At 34.0% G+C, this 6697-nt stretch overlaps 1 non-coding gene across 1 annotated transcript; it reads right to left on the bottom strand.

Moving 5' to 3' along the window:
- Window positions 1-6382: 6382 nt before the first annotated feature.
- trnar-ucg (transfer RNA arginine (anticodon UCG)) lies at window positions 6383-6455 on the bottom strand. Its single transcript has one exon. It is a non-coding gene; the product is annotated as a tRNA-Arg (tRNA).
- Between the last annotated feature and the right edge of the window lie 242 nt (window positions 6456-6697).

Consider the following 6697-nt stretch of genomic DNA (forward strand, 5'->3'; position numbering starts at 1 on the left):
GATGAGCGTGGAAACGTGAAAATATTAAAATTGTATCATCGTCACTCATACGTCTCTGTGTGAAGCTGTGCGGGATTGTGTTTTGAGCGCCAGGTACAATGGCCCTGATCATTTGACTAATAATGTATAATAATGGATAATGACCGTGCAATTAAAAAAATCACTGTTGAAGGAAGCAGGTCTTTTAGATTGTAAGTTAATGCACCTCTGGTAACATTGATCTGTTTCTTTTTTACAGAACTCGATGGATACACACTTGTGGGATGAAAATCGACTACTTATGCATCATGAGAGAACAATGGGAGCCTCAAGCACCTGAAAGTTTAATGTTGATGATGATGATGATGATGTGTGTGTGTGTAGGCTAAGCAAAAGTATTGTGTATTAATAATAAAAAAATGTATTGCACTGCATTGTATTTTAATTTAGATCATGTGAATCATAGCTGTCTTATTATTCATTATTTTTTTATCTGCATTTCTTTACTGTTATATACTCATATTTCTAAACTTTTAAAGTAAAAGTAATTTATTCATTTATATAGCCTAATGTATTTTTTTTTGTTGCCCTGAAAAATAGAAATATAATGCACATTTTATATAGGCTACACACATATTTTTATTTGTACAAAATATGTAAAATATGTTTTATATTTTTATTATATCTATAAATAAAATATGTATTCTCTGTAGTGTATTGTACTGATGATTCAATAAAAAAATAAGTGTGATTCAAACGTGAATGATATGAATAAGAATCCACATGTATCAATGTTGAGATTTGAACATCTCAAACAGCAAGTTTCAACGAGCAGCGACACTTGCAAATATCTGTGGTTTATTGACGAAGTTTTGTAAAATATTTTATTAAAACACTTAAAATATAATAAATTATTTTAGCTCGTTTTATTTCAAATCCAAATTTGTTAGCTTTTTTTTTAATGATTAGGTACACCTTTAAGAAATAGGAAAACACCTTGCAAAAATGTAGCTGATTTAATTTGTCATGAAAATGCTGTGTTTAGCATTTAGTACCACACATTTGCGGGTCTGTAAGTGGATATCTGGATTTTTTTTTTTGTGCCTATATTTATTGAAGACAAATTTTACAACAAAGCATGTATAATTTTCTATCCGTGTAGGCTATATCAATTTTCTCTTATTCCTCGTGCATCCATACAAATGACTGTGAGAAAGTATCTATCAGTGACCTCTAAACCAGCTTGCATTAAGTGTTAATTAGCCGATGAATGGAAGAGATGTGACGAGCCGAAGCTAAAACGTGCCAGGAATCCCGCACGCGAATTCACTAATCCTACTATTGCGAAGGATCGTTAATTAATATTCATAAACTAAGCCTTAACATTGAAAGGATACCGAGCTACGTCAGCACGACCTACTTAGTATTCAAGACACAAACGTTCACCATTGGACGGTTACGAATTTCGAATCACGAATCAACGTCTGCGAGAATAAAGATCAAATGAATATTCAAAGAAATATTTAACCATTGGACGATTTACCAAGAGACGTCAGATGTACTTTTTAATATTCAGAATTTAGCTTTCGCCATAGTAGGATTAGTAAATTCTCGTCAAAAAAATGAATTTCCGAGTAAAACACACTGATAAAATAATCTGGGTATTTGTGTGTATAGTTGTAGAAATGAGGGGAAACCGGTATAGCCTACATAAGGAACACTAACGCCTCTAAAAATATTTTACTAATCATTTTATTTAAAAGAAAATGATTGTCTGAGTTGTGACTCAGTATCCTACACATTCATTCACAATAGTTCAGTAAAATCTTGAAATTTTAAAATCTGTAATGGGCAGTGGTGGAGGAAGTACTGAATCTCAGTACTTGAGTAAAAGTACAAATAACCAGAGACCTATTTACTTTAGTAAAAGTAGAAGTACCACAATGACAACCCTACTTAAGTAAAAAGTAAAAAGTACCTGATTTTAAATGTACTTTAAGTATTAAAAGTAAAAGTACTTGCATAACAATTTATTCTCTTAATGTCTATATTCTAATGATTAATAAAACAGTTAATTCTAACTCATTCAACCTAATACTCATATAATGATGTTCAATATGATGGAAAAGCAGTTATATTTTAAGTTTTTGTCACCATTTCTCAACAAGCTTGCAATTAGGCAACACATCAAGCTTACTATATACCCTTACTATATACGGTATATATATATATATATATATATATATATATATATATATATATATATATATATATATATATATATATATATATATATATATATATATATACACACACATGTTAAAACGCCGTATATGACGGCGTTTGGCTGTAAACGCGATTCATTTATGGCGTAATTCTGAACCTCTTGGCTTGCCATACTAATCCTAACCAAACGTATAATACACACGCACCCCACATCACTACTAAACCTACCAATACGTTTCCTATGCATGTAAAAACTAATTTTCGCGTATAAATTGCACGATAAACACACTGCGTGCTCTAGAGACGCATTTAGTGTGACCGGGTTGATATATCTATGGCAACCAAACTTCACTGGTGAGACAAACGTGCGACGAACGGACGGTCAGGATGACGTTTTGGCAGGGGAAAACTGATCAGAAAATTTAACGAAAATGTAACAGAAATGTAGTAGAAATGTAGTGGAGTAGAAAGTATAATAATTGCTGCAAAATGTAACGAAGTAAAAGTAAAAAGTATGCACTATTGATTCTACTTAAGTAAAGTACAGATACGTAAAAAATTTACTTAAGTAAAGTAACGAAGTATTTGTACTTCGTTACATTCCACCACTGGTAATGGGTTATATAGCTACTGAGACCAGTTTGTTGAAATAAGAACAATCCCACCCTTTAACATTTAGGACAAGATTTACAACCATAGACAAATGTAATCTGGTAGAATTAGAATATAATAGGCTATATATAAAATTCCAAATCACATCCTTAAATAAATAGTCAAATAAATATCGGTTGATTATGACAATGGGAATTCAAACTAATCTACTAATGTTTCCTGTAATTTTATACACACAAAGACAAACACACACACACACACACGCTCAAACTATTACATTTTGGGGTTTTAATTAGGTAAATTTACAGGAAATATTTTCAGTAATTAATCTTCATTTATGGACTAAATTGAATTACAGTAAATGGTTTCAGAAAATGTGTATTGTGCTAAAAACAAAACCACAAAATAAATGAATAAAAACAAATATGTAAGAAGCAGTTTGGTTCTTTTCTGGTAATGACCTTGACCCCTTAGACCAGAGCACTAAATGGACACTTGATGGAGTCCGGATGAATGAATATCAGATGGACACGGACCGGCTGGACGCTCCCTAGAGGACAATAAACTGGACCAAAGCCACAGGTCAGAGTTCACAATGACAGGTCAAGAACTGCTAATTGAGTGGAGTTTTCCTCTTTCTCCCCAGTGACCAGTGACCAGTGAGGGCGGGTGACACTGAGCTTCCTAAAACATCTGCATGTCAATGAGCCCATGACCATTATAGATACAGTAGATAGATAGACAGACAGACAGACAGACAGACAGATATATAGATAGGCAGACAGACAGACAGACAGACAGACAGACAGACAGATAGATAGATAGTTAGACAGACAGACAGATAGATAGATAGTTAGATAGATAGACAGACAGACAGACAGATAGATAGTTAGACAGACAGATAGATAGATAGATAGATAGATAGACAGACAGACAGACAGACAGATAGATAGATAGACAGACAGACAGACAGATAGATAGATAGATAGATAGATAGATAGACAGATATATAGATATAGATAGATAGATAGACAGAGACAGACAGACAGATAGATAGATAGATAGATAGATAGATAGATAGATAGATAGATAGATAGACAGATATATAGATATAGATAGATAGATAGATAGAAAGACAGACAGACAGACAGACAGACAGACAGACAGATAGATAGATAGATAGACAAACAGACAGACAGACAGATAGATAGATATAAAAATAGATAGATAGTTAGACAGACAGACAGACAGATAGATAGATAGATAGATAGATAGATAGATAGATAGATAGATAGATAGATAGATAGATAGATAGATAGAAAGATAGATAGATAGATAGACAGACAGACAGACAGGCAGACAGATAGATAGATAGATAGATAGATAGATAGATAGATAGATAGATAGATAGATAGATAGATAGATAGATAAACAGATATATAGTTATAGATAGATAGATAGATAGACAAACAGATAGATAGAAAGACAGACAGACAGACAGATAGATAGATAGACAGACAGACAGACAGACGGATATATAGATAGATAGATAGACAGACAAACAGACAGATAGATAGATAGTTAGACAGAAAGACAGATAGATAGATAGATAGATAGATAGACAGACAGACAGACAGACAGATAGATATATAGATAGATAGATAGATAGATAGATAGACAGACAGATAGATAGATAGATAGTTAGACAGACAGACACACAGACAGATAGATAGATAGATAGATAGATAGATAGATAGATAGATAGATAGATAGATAGATAGATAGATAGACAAACAGATAGAAAGACAGACAGACAGACAGACAGATATATAGATAGACATTTAGATAGATAGATAGATAGATAGAAGATCATGAAAGAAAAAGAACATTTATTTTCATTCCACAACTGTTGATTTTCTTTTATTCCACAGGATTTCTGTCTCTCTCTGAGGATATATGTACACTGCACGTTAGCATACCAATAGAGCCGGAGCCTGTGAACCCCCCTGACCCCTCGACCCCTCTCCCCCAAACATGAATAGCATCACTCAAGCCCTGGACAGGCTTTTCAGCCGGCCTGAGTCGTGCCTAAGCTCCTAAACATGATGATTTAATGTATCCTCAGCCCCCCGGGTAGCTTTTGCAGGGACTAACAGAAGTTTGTTTAAGACACAAACCCCCTCTAAAGACATGCCTCCCCATCTAACGCTCTCTCTCAGATACACACAGGCAAACGTCCCGCCCCTCCTCTTCTACAGGCTCCACACTTGGCAAAATTAAGGGTCTGATCTAACAAGGGCTCTTTCATCCGCTGAGAGAGTATCTGTTCAACTGGCTTCTATAGGACTACACTGGCAAAGAAAAGAAAGAACATTTACTCATTCTGAATCTGAACTCAACCCATAATAATCTACATATTAAATCACTGGAGAAGACATGAGAGAATGACCTGAATAAAGACAAATAGAGAGAGAGAGAGAGAGAGAGAGAGAGAGAGAGAGAGAGAGAGAGAGAGAGAGAGAGAGAGAGAGAGAGAGAGAGAGAGAGAGAGAGAGAGAGAGAGAGAGAGAGAGAGAGAGAGATAAAGTCATGGTAGAATTTACTATATTGTTTGTACTCTTTGTTCCTTTATTCTAGTGAATATACCTATTTTATATAGGGCCTATTACATATATATAGGCTATATATATGTACAGTATACATCCCAGATAGCACACGTACATCACGGAGACGTCTATTTGATGTGCGTGTTTACATCTGGAAGACGTATTTTTAGAGTGTTTGCTCATCTGCAGTAAATCTATAGGACGTTTCCTGTCAGATGTCAAATAGACGTTTAGAAGATATCTTTAAGATGTTATGATTTAGAATGCATGTTACATCTTAAAGATGTCTATCAGATGTTAGTAAACAGATGCTTTCCAGGTGAAGTGATCTTTAACAGACATCTTGCAGAAGTATGTGTGCTATCTGATATATATATATATATATATATGCTAATATGTTGTTATTTTTGGGGAAAAGTTTTTTTAAATGATTAAATCAACAAAAAGAACATTGAGATTTTTTTTAAATTCCAGTTTAGGTTAAGTATTAGGCAATAGGCTCAGTATATTTTGATGTTAATTTTTTTTTCAGTTGTTATTATATTATATTATAAAAAAAATGTTAAGTTATAAAAAAAAATACAATTTAGTCTCTTTCTCTAAGATGTGCTCATTTCCTATGACGATAGCGCCCTCATGCGACAATAGTAAGAATACGTATTGGACACTGATTTCGACTGTGGTACATAGACAAATATTCCCAGAGCGACTTGATAAATGAATGCAGTTAAAATAATGTTTTGTGTCTTTTAAACGATTTCATTGAAACGAATCATTGCATCTGAAACGAATCATATGCTGTATCAAAGCCAAGAAGTGACCCATAAAACCGTAACATTACTGGTTGACACGAGACGGTTATTGTTCTATTAAATGTTATTTGTTTCTTGAGAATGTGGCTAACGTCTGTACGCATTTTTAACGATAAGAAATAGTAAACGATAAATAAAGAAAAGCTACGACCCCGGCAGGACTCGAACCTGCAATCTTCTGATCCGAAGTCAGACGCCTTATCCATTAGGCCACGAGGCCGCTTTTCTCAATGATCGAAAATATCCTCTGGTATGTTTATTAAGACATCAAATGTCAGAGACTATTATCTGGCAGAAAAAAATCAACAGAGGATGTGAAAAAAGCGAAATTATAAATCATAATATGTCTATGGGTATCTCATGAATATTAAATCAGCAATTCTGACGTTGCACGGTAAACTTCCATTCACGTTACAGCCAAGTAGGATCCGAACATAGATGATAATGAGCGGAAGTAGTCTC

This window comes from Rhinichthys klamathensis, unplaced genomic scaffold (genome assembly GCF_029890125.1).
Source record: "Rhinichthys klamathensis goyatoka isolate OS25496 unplaced genomic scaffold, OSU_Roscu_1.1 h1tg000557l_1, whole genome shotgun sequence".
Taxonomy (NCBI): domain Eukaryota; kingdom Metazoa; phylum Chordata; class Actinopteri; order Cypriniformes; family Leuciscidae; genus Rhinichthys; species Rhinichthys klamathensis.